Here is a 14,918-nt window from a genome sequence, read left to right on the forward strand (position 1 = left end):
TCTGATGACGAGGAGCAACCAAATGAGGTAATATCACTACCCCAGCTCAGAAATGAAATGGTTAATGCCCTGAGTAATCTCTACACACTTGTCAAAAAGTGTAATAAGAAAGTTAGAGCACTCAGCAGGCGTTGTGACGAGGTTGAAGAGGTCAAGCTGAGTGACCTCAGATTCCTTCTTCAGGACAACTCAACTTTGCATGATAACATAAAGATCATACATAAGTCTGTCTCTGAAGTCCAATCAGATTCTAAGAAACTGAGAAAGGACGTCACAACTATCCAGAACCAACTAAAGGTTCCAAACAAAAGAAATATTCCTCTGAATACTCAGTACCGAGGTACTGGTCAGCAGAGATGGAATCCTTAGCGGAAAGTCCAGTGTGACTTCTGTGGGAAGAAAGGACACACCACAAAGGTGTGCTGGCATGCTCAGCACTGGGGTGCTGACCAGTCAGTTAGAAATCCTAAACGGAAGGTCAGCTGCGACTTCTGTGGAAAGAATGGCCATACTGTTCAAGTATGTCGCCATAAAATAAAATATGATACTTTACCTGTTGAACCTAACAAGCAAGGACCCAAAAAGAATTGGGTACCTAAGAGTAACTAGTTACATTGTAGGTAAGCCTGAGATGTGCTGAGAAGTCAAAGATGTGATATATTGACAGCGCATGCTCGAGGCATATGACTGGTGATGAAACTCAGTTCATCACATTTGAGCGTAAACGAGGAGGAAGCGTAAGTTTTGGAGACAACAAAAAAGGTAAGATAGTAGGGTCAGGAACCGTTGGAGGTAATCCTACTATTGAGTCAGTCTCCCTAGTCAGCGGACTCAAATATAACTTACTCAGCGTAGCTCAGCTATGTGATAATGAGAGAAAAGTTATATTTGATGACACTGGATGTAAAATATACGAGGGAAAAACTAATGAGTTAATTTTAACTGCCCCTCGCATTGATAATGTCTTCATGCTGAACTTGGAGAAAACGTTTTCAAAAACTGTATGCTTAGTTTCAAAGGAAGAAAATTCCTGGCTATGGCATAGGAGACTTGGTCATGTAAGCATGGACCTCCTGGCCAAATTAGCAAGAAAGCAATTGGTTGAGGGACTGCCAGAACTTAAATTTGAAAAAGATCAACTATGCCACGCTTGCCAAGCTGGAAAACAAACCAAACAATCTTTTCATTGTAAAAACATTGTCTCAACTAAGCGTCCGTTAGAGTTACTACACTTGGATCTCTTCGGTCCAGTCTAGCCGCTGAGTCTGGGTGGAAGAAGATTTTCCTTGGTCATTGTAGATGACTTTTCTCGGTACACTTGGGTCATCTTGCTGAGTAGCAAGGATGAGACCTTTGAGACATTTTCAAATTTGGTTAGAAAACTTGAAAATGATAAAGACCTAAAATTGGCTCACATCCGGAGTGATAATGGTGGAGAATTCAAAAACCAACAGTTTGTTGAATTCTGTGAAGCCAGCGGCATTGACCATAATTTTTCTGCTCCTAGGACGCCTCAACAAAATGGGGTTGTTGAAAGGAAGAACAAAACCTTGGTTGAAATAGCCAGGACAATGCTGAGTGAGCATAGGCTTCCAAAGTACTTTTGGGGAGAAGCTGTTAACACAGCGTGCTATATTCTTAATAGGGCTCTTGTTAGACCTATACTAAAGAAAACCCCCTACGAACTTTGGAAAGGACGAAAGTCCAACATTGGATACTTTCGTGCCTTTGGCTGTAAATGTTTTATTTTAAACACCAAAGATAGCCTAGCTAAGTTTGACTCAAAAGCTGATGAAGCTATCTTTTTAGGCTACTCAACAAACAGCAAAGCATACAGAGTTTTCAATAAACGAACTCAAGTTTTAGAAGAGTCAGTACATGTTGAGTTCGATGAAACTAACCCTGCAGGAAGATATCTGCCGCTAACCGAGGATGATCCACACTCAGTACCCACTGATCAAGATACAGCCGCTGAGTCATTCCCTCAAGGGCTGACCAAAGGTATAAGTGAACCTCAAATTGTTTTCACTGACCAGTCTACAGAGATTGTTGAAACACAGACAGCACAAGACATCAATCTACCAAAGGAGATAAGGATACCAAGAGGACACTCAGAGAGTGCTATTCTTGATGCCGCTGAGAATACCCTGATGACAAGAAACCAACTCAAGAGATACCTCAGCAACGTAGCCTTCGTCTCAGTTCAGGAACCTAAGAACTTCGCTGATGCTGAGGAAGATGAATTCTGGATGAGCGCAATGCAAGAGGAACTTGACCAATTCAGAAGAAACGATGTATGGGAGTTAGTACCACATCCAAGGAGTCAGAAGACCATTGGAACAAGATGGGTCTTCCGCAACAAGCTGGATGAGCAAGGAAATGTAGTTAGGAACAAAGCAAGGCTTGTAGCTCAGGGCTACAGTCAGCAAGAAGGTATTGACTACGGTGAGACCTTTACCCCAGTGGCAAGGCTAGAGGCTATTAGAATTTTATGCGCTTATGCAAGTTATATGAACTTTAAACTGTTTCAAATGGATGTCAATAGTGCATTTCTTAATGGAGTTATAAACGAGGAAGTTTATGCTAATCAACCTCCAGGGTTTGAGGATCCTAAATTCCCAAACCACGTTTATAAACTCAAAAAGGCTCTGTACGGCCTCAAGCAAGCACCACGTGCTTGGTATGAGAGGCTGACCAGTTTCCTGCTGACTAGAAACTATGTCAGAGGCAAAGCTGATACAACCTTATTCATTAAGAGAAAGGGTAAAGATACCCTGCTGGCTCAAATATATATGGATGATATTATTTTCGGTGCTACTAATGAGTCAATGTGCAAGGAATTTAGCAAGCAAATGCAGACTGAGTTTGAAATGTCAATGATGGGAGAACTCAACTTCTTCCTTGGACTTCAAATCAAACAAGGGAAAAATGGCATCTTCATCAGTCAAGCTAAATATGCCAAGGAGATATTGAAGAAATATGATCTTGAAAATTGCAAGCCAATATCTACTCCTATGGGCACTAACATTATCCTCTGCGCTGACGAGAATGGTAAGTCGGTAGACAGCAAATTGTATCGAGGTATGATAGGCTCTCTACTTTACTTAACAGCAAGTAGACCGGACATTCAGTTCTCAGTATGCTATTGTGCTAGATATCAATCTAACCCTAAGGAATCTCATTACATAGCTGTAAAAAGAATCCTTAGATATTTGAAAAGCTCAGTGAACGCAGGTTTATGGTATCCCAACACTCATTGTTTCACACTCGTTGGATACACTAACGCTGACTATGGACGAGACAAGCTTGAACGAAAAAGCACCTCTAGAGGATGTCACTTCTTAGGAAGCTGTCTTGTATCCTGGTTCAGCAAGAAGCAGGCGTCAGTAGCCTTGTCTACCACTGAAGCTGAGTACATTGCTGCTGGACACTGTGTTGCTCAAGTCCTATGGATTAAGCAACAACTTGAAGACTATGGTGTTCAAACAAAGACAATTGAGGTCAAATGCGATAACAAGAGTGCAATTGATCTATCAAAGAACCCAATTTAACACAGCAGGATGAAGCATGTCAATATAAGACATCATTTCATTAGAGACCATGTACTCAAGGGTGAGATAAAGCTGACCTATGTCCCAACGGATGAGCAGCTTGCGGATATCTTCACAAAGCCACTAGCTCGTGAACAGTTCAGCATACTGAGAGAAGCCATTGGTATGTTTAATCCTCTTCAGTAAATTCCAGCTCTTAATATAGATTCATGCCGAGTGAGTTAACATATTGAATGATCTATTATTTGCTGAGTGAATAGATGTATGCTGAGTGATTAATGCTAAATGAATGAATATCACATACTGAGCAAACATTGGCACCGAGTAGTTATCTCAAACTGAGAAATCATCCGTTTGTATAAAACTGACCACTCAGAATATAAAACGCTTAGTATTCTAAACGCTGAGTATAAGATCCGTTGCATTTAATGCTAGAGCATGCGAATAGCCACCTAGGATGACGTATGCGCCAAATGTGTCATAAAAGCCAGGATCATTGTCGGTTGACAATCCCAAGGCAAAACTGACACATGGATTCGATAAGATCCACTTTTCACCGCTATAAATAATGGGTAAATCCCCATTGTTATCTCTTTACACTTACCGAATTCTCTGGCATAAGCTCTCTCTCTCTCTAAAAACTCTCAAGACTTCCAAATCCCTCTCTGAAACTATGACTAAGGTTTCCGTGAATATCTCCGGTGCCGGTCACCCTAAGACCAGTTCCGATGAACCTTCCAAGCATACCACTCTGCCTGAAACGACTAAGGCCACCACACCGAGCAAAGGCAAAGCTGGCCAAGCCACTTCCTCCAAAGGAAAGCTGACCAAGGTCCGAACCTACACTAAAGTCTTCGAAGACGTCAGAGAGTGGAAGATAGACTTCTCATGATGGTTCTCTAAGGCTTTTGTAACAACTGAGCAACCATTCTGTGAATGGATATCGAAGAATAGGTGGACCGAGCTATTCTCCATTAGAGATCCCACTTACCCTGACCTTGTTAGGGAATTCTACCATAACTTGCGGGTTGCTGGCGATAACCAGGACTGCCTAGTAACCGTGGTAAAGGAGAAAACCATCTTTATCAACCCTACCTACCTTGCCAACTTGCTAAAACTGAAGAATGAGGGAACCAAGATGAGGAGAACTGGTGATCATGAAGGAACTGGGTATGTAGCCACCTTCTGCAAACCCCCTGGCCATTCTGGAGAAATCTCAAGTTCATCAATGGGCCAGCACCAAAAGATGGCACACTATCTGCTGACCAATTACATCTACCCCAAGATTAATTGCACCAGCTCAGCGACAAATTTCGAGCAATGCTTCATATGGCATATGCTGACCTACAAGCCCATCAATATGCCAGTTTTCTTGATTGCTGCCTTCCAGAGGAGCACTGGAACTTTAAGGCTGGGCTCACTCATAACCAAAATCCTCATAGACCATCAGATTGACCTATTCGAGGAAACTCAGGCCCAAGGCTCTGAGATAACAGCTGCTGCGCTGCGTGCCTTGAAGTATAACCAACCAGTTAAGAAAGCCAAAAAGGGTGATGAGGCTGATGAGGAGACAATTGTCTCAAAGAAGGGGAAAAGGACAAAGGCTCCAGCTGCCCGAAAAAGGAAAGCTGTTGGGACTCCTTCAAAGAAGGCTGAGCCTCAGGCCAAGAAGCTAAAGTCAGCTGCTCAAAAAGGTCAGAAGAGACCTAAGTCAGCTGAGAAGAGAAGCAGGCAAGATGAGCCTGATACTGAGGAAAGAATGGAAGATGAGCAACCTCTAAAGAAGAAAAAGTCTTCAGAGCTAACCCCTATTGATGCCATCCCTACTGACATCATTGTTCTTGGTGATTCTCACTTCACACAGTGTCAAGGAACTGAAGCTAAGCATCAAGAAGATGATGTGGAACTGGATGATCACTTCATCACTCAGGTGGAAGAAGAGTTAGATAACGAAGATCAGGATGATGAGGAAGCAGAAGAAGAAGAAGAGGAAAGCGATCAGGATGACACTGAGGAGACAACGAGTGAAGAGGAAGTTGCTGACCCATCTAATACTGAGTTGGGTGCAGATAAAGAACACGAACAAGCTGACCAGCTCAATGCTGATCAAGAAGAAACTTCTCCTTCTCACTCAGGAGAATCTATCCAAGCTGACACTCCTCCTCCTTGCAGAAGAAGATTAGTAAAGGCAAGTCAGAAAACTGTCATTGACCTTCCTATTCAAAAGCCGACTAAAGATCCTTCTTCTCTTAAGCTGAATTTTTTTAGTAAGCAAACCCTTTCTTCTCAACAAGCTTCTCTTGAAAAGCAAGCCTCTGTTTCTTCACAAAAGGAACAAGCCGACTTGAATGCTTCCGCCACCTCTACTAGCCAAATCGAGCAAGTTCTCGTCAATGCTGTTGCTCCAAGCATTGTGCTGACTCAGAACATCTCTACCCCCGTCAGCACTGACAGCATTAGAATTACTACCTCACTAACCATCAATACTGCCGATCAATCCTCTCTTCCAGAAAACCAAGTGCAGATTGAAAACACACTTCCACTCACTGACCCTATCATAACTCTGACTCCTCCATCAACTGGTCATACTGAGGAAGCTAGGCAAGCTGATGAAGGATCTCTCAGCTACTTGCATGCCACCAAGTCTGGTAAAAGAATCATCAACTCGGTGCAAACATTGATCCACGACCTTCATCAAACCGGTGAACCTGCTGCTGGGTCTTCAACAGTTGAGCCAACACAGCTTTCCCAAGTAACTCAACTTCTCAATGAGGTTCGAGGTATGAAGGACTTGCTAAGTATACTGACTTCTGTTCAAGCTCAACAACCTAAGTAGGATTCCATTGTGAAACTAACTGAGCTTCTGCTGACAATGGTTCAACATCTCAACTCCCTTCAAGGCCAATTTCAGACCTTGTCAGCTGCAAACAATCAATATGCAACTTCTGCTGAAGTGAAGATGCTCTTTGATTAGCTTCACACTGAGCAAAACAAAACCAACGACCAACTTGCTTCTTATTCTCAATGCTCGGTGGAGCAAATTAGCGAAGCAGTTCGTCTGCTGAACTTAAATAAGCAAGAAATGGACACTGACCAAATGAAGCAAAATGAGATATTGGTCAACTCCCAAAGGATCTTCACCCATGTGCGTCATAACAATATCCAGCGTCAATATTATGACTCAGCACTACTGAAGACCTTTCATCAAGTTTTTGCTGCACTGACAGACCCAATTACATGGGTAGGTAAGTCTCAAGCTTACATACTGAGCCTGCTCAGCGCCGCTGAAATCGGCATACCAAAAGAGGTCTTGAATTAAGGCATTATTGTCTTTGACGGCATTAATGAAAGTGCCGACAAACTTAAGGAGCTGTCCGCCGTGCTGAGCGCCGCAGTCTTAATCGACTCCTTCAGAATTCCTGCTCCTCCCGATGCTGACAAAACGGGGGAGAAAGAACAAGCTAGAACTCAGCAGGAGGCTCCTAGAAGCAGTCACTCTAAGCAAAAGAAGAAGTAGTAGAAATAGGCTAGGATTAGTTTCTTACTTAGTCTGTAGTCTCTATGTTCTTTATGCTCATCTTTTGCTATGTATGCTGACTACTTTACTTCAATACAATACTTGCATCTTTTATCCAAACTTGATTTATTTCATACGATGCTGAGTATTATGTTATTATGTATCTTCAAAAACATCAACTATGCTTAATGCTTATAATACTTGTTGATTGTATCCAATGCTGATAATATGTTTGACATTATCTTGTATGTTTATAAAACACTGTCTTATAAGACCCATTGAACAAAATGATTACTCAGTGCTCTCTATGTTACACCTTCCGCTTAACACTGAGTAAAATAGAATATGTTCCATGAACTGACCTATATCTGAAAACTGACCTTAGACTTACTCGATTAAACCTTAAAATGTTTAGAGTAAAACTAAGTCAGGAGCTCAACCTTGACGGGGGAGTTTGCTAAGTAATAATAGGTCAACTATCATGGGGGAGCTCAACACTGAGTTCCTCGCTGAATAGTTTTGCCAACATCAAAATGGGGGAGTTTGTTGAAACACCTTTCCACATGATTTTGATTTGACAAAATTATTTAAGTAAAATTAAATATTCTAAACACACTAAGTTTAAATGCTTTGATTTATTTAACTAATGTGTTTGTTCAATGTTGAGTTAAATTGTTTATAAGACATAAAGACTAAAAGGCTTAAAGCCCAAATACGGAAGTCAAAGCCCAAGTCAAACAGATCAAGACAACTCGGCCCGCGTGTGCAAAACGTTGTCGTTGTGTACAAAACGCAGCTCAGCGGAAGAAGGATCTAGAAGACCTTCGTTGAACAACTTCGGAATGAAGCTGCTGAGTTGAATCGACAAAGAGTACAAGACAGCAGCTGAGCAAGAACAACTTCCAGACAAAGTGTTTCCACTTTGGGTAAAGTTCAGAAGACACAGGACGATGTCTAGTTGACCTTACCATAAATGGAGAGACATTCTGTCGAACTGACTAAAAGCTGACCGAGGACAGAAGATACACAAATCTGATTGGCCGAGAGCTCTGAGCAAGACTGAGTGACAATGACAGGAAGCTGTTTCCCTCCAATGGTTATTTCGAAATTCGAAATGACTGATGTCTCAGACGTCTCTATAAATAGTGCCTTTCAGTTGCTTCATTCAACACAGAACATTATCAAGCCATTACGCTGACCAAAATTCTACTCAAAGTTCTGTGAGAAAAAGCAAAGCAAATCTTACACCAAATTCTATATCTTTTGTGTAAAAGTCTAGAGTGATTATTCAATCATCTAAGGTGTCTTAGCAATTATTGTTTAGGACAAATCTTTATCATTTATAGAGATTAGAAAGGAGAGGCTGAGTACTCGGTTATAGTACTCAGCGAGAGATTAGGAGTGAGTAGAGGTATAGAGGAAGGTACTCTTGTTATACTCAGCTTCTAAGTTGTAAAAGGTTTGATGCTCTACCGTTAAAGAGCTCAGTAGAGAATTCGAAAGCTCGGAACGTGTTCCAGGAACAGGACGTAGGCTCAGAGGCCGAACCTGGATAAATCTGCTGAGTAACATCTTTCTAACCTTAAACTCCTTAATATATATATTGCTTGCTTAAACAAAACTGACCAAGTAAAGATGTCACACTGAGTTGTACACACTGAGTATCTGAGTTCAGGAATAGACTCAAGTGCTATCTCCTGATTCAAAGAAAGAAGCTGACTTAGTCACCAGTTGATTAAGCTAGTGTCTTAATTTACTCAGCGCGCTGTGTTATCCTTTTTCAAAGAAAAAGAAGTCAGCCTTAACGTAATAAAATTTTAAATAGTTCCTAACCCCCCCTTGGAACTAACTTGCTACGTTATAAGGGACCAACAAAAACAATTCCGGTGAACGGAATCCGGGTGGGCGTTTTCTGGCGAGAAAAAAAGTGCCCAGAAAATTCTCAAAAAATCCAGAAAATGTAAAATATTATTCTAAGAAATTTTAATTCTTGAGTCGAAGCGGGATTTCTTACGGTTTAATCTCAATAAAACTTGTTCCTTAATTTTATTCATTTTACATCAATAATTTATTGGGTCAAAACTATAAGGAATCTCAATTTGAGCCAAGAATTAAAGTTTCTTAAAATGATGTTTTACATGTTTTAGAATTTTTTAATAATTTTCTGGGTACGTTTTTGTCCTATTTACATTGTTCCAAATCAGTGTACCATTTGTTCCAACATAATACTTATATTGTTCCAACAGAAAAATGTTTTATTTCTTCTTTTTAAAATACACTTTTCCAATATTTCTAACCTCATTTTTCAAAAATTTTTATACTATTAGACTCGTCTAAATTAGATGGTCATTTTAAGATCCCTGAAGCTCAAGTAAAAAAAATTCCGGTCAACGGAATCAGAGTGGACGTTTTCTGGCGAGAAAAAGGTGCCCAGAAAATTCTCAAAAAATTCCAAAAAATGTAAAACATTATTCTACGAAACTTTAATTCTTGGACCTAAGCGGGATTTCTTACGGTTTTGACCCAATAAATTATTGAAGGATGTAAAATGGATAAAATTAAGGAAAAAGTTTTATTGGGACTAAACCGTAAGAAATCATACTTCGACTCAAGAATTAACGTTTCTCCAAATAATGTTTTACATTTTTTGAAATTGTTTGAGAATTTTATGGGCACTTTCGGTTTTTTTTATCGGAAACGCCCATCTGAACACCGGATTCCGTTGATTTGGGACTAAACCGTAAGGAATCTCATTTTGAGTCAAGAATTAAAGTTTCTCAGAATAATGTTTTACATTTTCTGGAGCTTTTTAAGAATTTTCTGGACACTTTTTGTCTCGCCGGAAAACGTCCACCTAGATTCCATTCACCGGAAATTTTTTTACTTGAGCTTCAGGGATCTTAAAATGACCGTCTAATTTAGACGAGTCTAATAGTATAAAAATTTTTGAAAAACGATGTTAGAGATGTCGGAAAAATATATTTTAAAAAAAAGAAATAAAACAATTTTCTATTTCCTTTTATTTACAAATTGCCACCTCCTTTTGATTAATTATAAAATTGGTCCTCGTCACATAATAAGGGTTCTCACACTATAACAAATATGTCCCACCAAATGGCTTTAACCTCTATTCATCTATATCTCCTGCATCATATCTCTCTCATTACCCATCTGCTTCGACTACTTCGATCTCTCCGCATCACATGCATAAAGGCTTCTTTATGCTGATTTCTTTTTTTCCCTTAAATTTTTTTATCTGTTTTGATTTCGATTTAACAGCAGTGGATATGGTTATTTCTACGTGGTGTTTCTCCCTTGAATCAAGGTATGGTTTGCATTTCTTCATCTTCCATTTAGGGTTTAGAGTCATTTGCTTTATTGGATTTCTGATACCCAAATTAAATCTGCTACTAATTGGATTATGTACATTCAGGGAAGGACTCAACAAGCGGCCGACATCAACTCAGATGATATTTGATCCGATGCAAGCCTACTTCGACATTGAAAGCAGACTCTCTCCCTTTTACTGTTCGTCCTTCATCTCTTGCTCTTTAATCGTCTAATTGTCCATATTTCATTCCCCTAACATCGCTTTTGCCAAACTTTTCTCAGCCATTGCTTCCATTTGGAAGAGGTAATAGTGGTAGTTTTCGGATTAGGATTCATGTTCAGGATGGGTAAAGAATTACAATATGTATGTTTTAAATGGGTTTATTGAGGTTTTTGGATTATAGTTAGATTTTGAATGCTTTTATAATGTAGTGACAGATATTCTTGGATTTTCATTTTAACTTTCCTAATTTTTAGGAAAATTCGTGGAGAATCCTGAGTTTCTTAACTCTGTAACTTCCTTTTCTATTGTTGCTTTCAACTTTACAACTCTTTATTTTTTCTTTCGTTGTTTATATTTTTACACGATGGTTATTCATAATGTTTAAGACATTTGATCACGCTGGTGATGTTAGATAGATTTCGGTATATTTTTTATTTTGCTATAATGCTGTAATGCTTTTATAGGTATTCTTATTTCATATATTAGATAAGTAAATCAAATAGGTTGTTAGTATATGTTTCCATCATGCTTCAATTGCTCACAGTAGTTCTGCTTTTTCTGGAAGAGTCTATTGGAAAGTTTCTTTAGGAGTATTATAGTTTTACTTGAGTTGAATTTGCATCTATATGATCTTATACCATTAAATACATCCTTTCATAATTATGGAATACAATATTGGAAAAAAAAGAGAAAAGAAAAGAAAATAGTGTTTATAGAGGTTTAACTTGGGAAGAGCATAAGAACATAAATTTTTGGTTGTGACCTTCGATATCGATTGATCTTCATGGCTAAGTGCATTTCGTGAAAGGTTTTTTTTTATTTGAACATCAAGTTATATTTGGTTGTTTTCATTAAATTATCTTTCAGGTTGTTCTCTCTTTGAGGACCATCAAGATTTGCTTGATGAGTTCACTAGATTTCTACCAAATACTTCGATGGAACCCTTACCCTCAAAATGCACAGTATGGCCGAACTTCTATTCAGCCGTACAATGAACGGAGCTTGCAGGAAATGCATTTGAACAAGGTAATCACAATTGTTATGAAACTTTTCCCCCTTTCTTCCATATCTATGATGATTGGACTTGGTGGATTGTCATTATTTCTTATAATTATGATATTCAGAATGGCCAATTTGCTGGATTACCTCAAACAAATCAAAAGGCATCACCTTTGTTTAATGGATTGTTAATGTTGAGGAAATTATATGTTTTCTAGCAACGTCAACCCGATAGGATTGTTTCCCATGTTGAACATAAAATTAGTGTTGATTGACCTGAGTTGGATGATGATAAGGCAATGATGAAAGTACGCAACGAACATAGAAGGCGTGTTGAGAAGGAAAATAGAGATAGGAGAAATCATGATCAAGATGATAGAGCCTGAACATGATAGCAATGAAAACTTCAGCTCCCAGCCTTTCCCTGACAAAAGGAAAGCTGCCCGAAGGGTTGAAGTTTTTGGAGTGAACTCTCATATTTCTTCTTATGAAGACAAAGACAATTTGAAGAGTAAGCTAATATATATTACCCTTAAAAATATTTAAGTATTTATTTATATGTTACATTAGTCGAATTATGCAATTTTTCTTGGTTCTAAGTTGCATCAATAATAATTGTTCAAGCAATCAGGGCCTTCTCAGTGAGGGGCACAAAGGTAAGTAACATCATGTTCATTGGGCCTTACATAAGAGGCGAATGGTTCGTTGAAACAGCAAAATCGGCCATCAATAAACTTCCTTTAGGAATATCGAGGTCTGAGACATCTGAGATTGATGAGGATCATATTATTTTGGATGACAAGATTGATTCAGATTCAACAGTAAGTCATATTAATCTTTTGTTTCTGCTAGCATGGGTGAATTGGATCCCCTCAAGTTCAATCTTCCATGGGTCGACAATTATATGGCTAATGCTGCTCACCTACTGTCTCTCTCGATGTTTCTATTTTTCTAGGCCCTCCTTCATAGGCTTACAAGCTTATTTAAGAAGATGTTACTGGTCTCTCTTTTCTTAGGTTGATTTCTAGGCAGTTCTTAGTTTTTTGTTTTTTCTGTTCCTTTTTGTGCTTCTTAGCTTTCCTTTGTTTATGAAATTTCTTTTGTATTCATCCTGTTATTATTAATCAACAATTGCAAATAGCCAATAAATAGGTGATTATGAGGTTTATACTTTTGAAAGAGAAAAAAATATTGATAATTAATTTCTTTTAGTACCGAGTGATGTATCTAATTGAAAGAACAATGCGATCAACTTGAAAAGATTATTGGTAATAAATTTGTTTAATTTATTGTGATATAATGAAACTGAACTACAATTATTTTGGTAGGTTAGATTTATATCTTTATCATTCTATGTAACACTATAGTTAAATATAGCCCGTGCATTGCACGGGGTTTTACTCTAGTTTGATTTTATTACTTGAAAAATCACTATCAAATAAACAATAACGATAATAACTGTAATATTTTAAATATAATCATCACAAAATTACTAAGCTATCAAAATTGTTAGAAGAAATAAGATTGCATATTTAGGAAGCTCCTCCACATTGATGTCTAACAGGCGAAGCACTACATATTTTCTAAACCAAAAGATTTGTCTATTTAAAAATGAGAGGAAGAGAGGTAACAAACCAAAACAAATTTTTTTTACACGGACTGTAACCATACCGATAGTTTTAATCTTAAACTAATAAAAAATAATATGAAATGAAGAAATAGTGAATGAGATCCGGAGCAATTAATAGAAAGAGAAATGAGAGGAAGAGACGGAACGGGCCAAAACAAGCCAAAAAGTTCTTTGATTCGGATAGTAATGATGTTGATAGTTTTGATGTTAAACTATAACAAAGAGAATACTCTTCTCTAGTTAAAACTATTACATCCATGGCCAATGAATTTTTTCCATTTTAACATTATAGCTACTGAACTTCAATTCTTAACAATATGATTGTTGACCTTTATATTTTTTAATATCAGTAACCACTCAACGTCTTAAAACTACCATTGACGATCTCAAAATAAAAAATTAGAAGAGCTAATGATATTCTAAGGAACTTTAATTCTTGAAAATTTTCGTTTTGATGTCGTTTTGGTGTTGTTTGGTTAGAAATGAGAAAATGATTATTTAGAGGGAGAATGCTCCAAAAAAGGTAATTTTGGAAAATAAAAAATGTTGTTTCATGGTAAATGGCGTCCTGAACAACTTTAATTATTGAATCTTTTCATTTTAAGGGCGTTAACGATCAGTTTGAAAAGTTAGTTAAAGTTAAATGTCAACGGTGTTAAAAAATGTAAAGTGCTAACCATAATGTTAAAATAGATAAAGTTCAATGACCTTAGCTGTAATTTACCATTTCTTTTTACTTGATTAAACAACCGATTAAACAAGGCTTAATACATCATTTGCCCTCTGAACTTGTTCAAAAAGCTTGATTGGCCCATTGAACTTTTAAACTGTCTCGATAGCCCCCTGAACTTGTATAAAATGTTCAGTTAGCCTCCTAAATTTGCACAAAATGTAATTAATTGATCACTCGATTGTAAAAAAAATTAAGTTAAATGTGAAATATGTATTGTACGAGTCTTAAAAAAAGTAAAATGACCGAAATCGGGTTATACGGTTCTTAGATTAGAGAAGATAAGTTATATAGTTCATCAAACAATAACTTTATTTTTAATCTATTTTTGAATTATGTAATAACATTCTAAGATGCGTGGAATACATCTTCCGTATTTAACTTACTTTTTTACGACCGAGTGATCAATTGATTACATTTTACGTAAGTTTAGGGAACTAACTAAACATTTTATGAAAGTTCAGGAGGCTATCAAGACAATTTAAAAGTTTAGGGGACCAATCAAGTTTTTTGGACAGGTTTAGAAGGTAAATGATGTATTAAATCATTAAACAACCGATGCAACTCATCAGGCCTAGGAGAAGTTCCAAGTTGGACAACAAAATCATGGGGAGTTTACAAAGAAATTCAAATCTTAAAAATTATCTACACTTTTATCAATTAGTTATTTAAATTATATCAACCCTAAGAATTTGACAGTTATTCCTGCTGCTGTCATTTCAATCACGTGCTCTGTTTCTTTGTATTATTTCAATCAGAATCTCTAATTCATAAGAGAATCTAAAAAAAATTGTTTCCTAAAAGTAATATAACTAATTAAATTTAGTGATATAAAAGTGATTACATATAATCTCTTGTTAGTCCAATAAATAAATTTTATTTATTTATATAAATAATTGTTTATATTTAATTTTAGAGTAAAGTTTTAATTAAATAAA

At 37.4% G+C, this 14,918-nt stretch overlaps 1 long non-coding RNA gene across 2 annotated transcripts; it reads left to right on the plus strand.

Moving 5' to 3' along the window:
• Positions 1-10,192: 10,192 nt before the first annotated feature.
• Positions 10,193-12,788, plus strand: LOC136227965 (uncharacterized). Of its 2 annotated transcripts, XR_010688343.1 has the most exons (4): positions 10,193-10,393; positions 10,502-10,702; positions 11,489-11,647; positions 11,746-12,788. It is a non-coding gene; the product is annotated as an uncharacterized lncRNA (long non-coding RNA). The 2 variants fall into 2 exon arrangements; XR_010688342.1 differs by having other exon boundaries at positions 10,502-11,647.
• The last annotated feature ends 2,130 nt before the right edge of the window (positions 12,789-14,918 follow it).

Source organism: Euphorbia lathyris, chromosome 4 (genome assembly GCF_963576675.1).
Source record: "Euphorbia lathyris chromosome 4, ddEupLath1.1, whole genome shotgun sequence".
In the NCBI taxonomy this organism is placed as follows: Eukaryota; Viridiplantae; Streptophyta; class Magnoliopsida; order Malpighiales; family Euphorbiaceae; genus Euphorbia; species Euphorbia lathyris.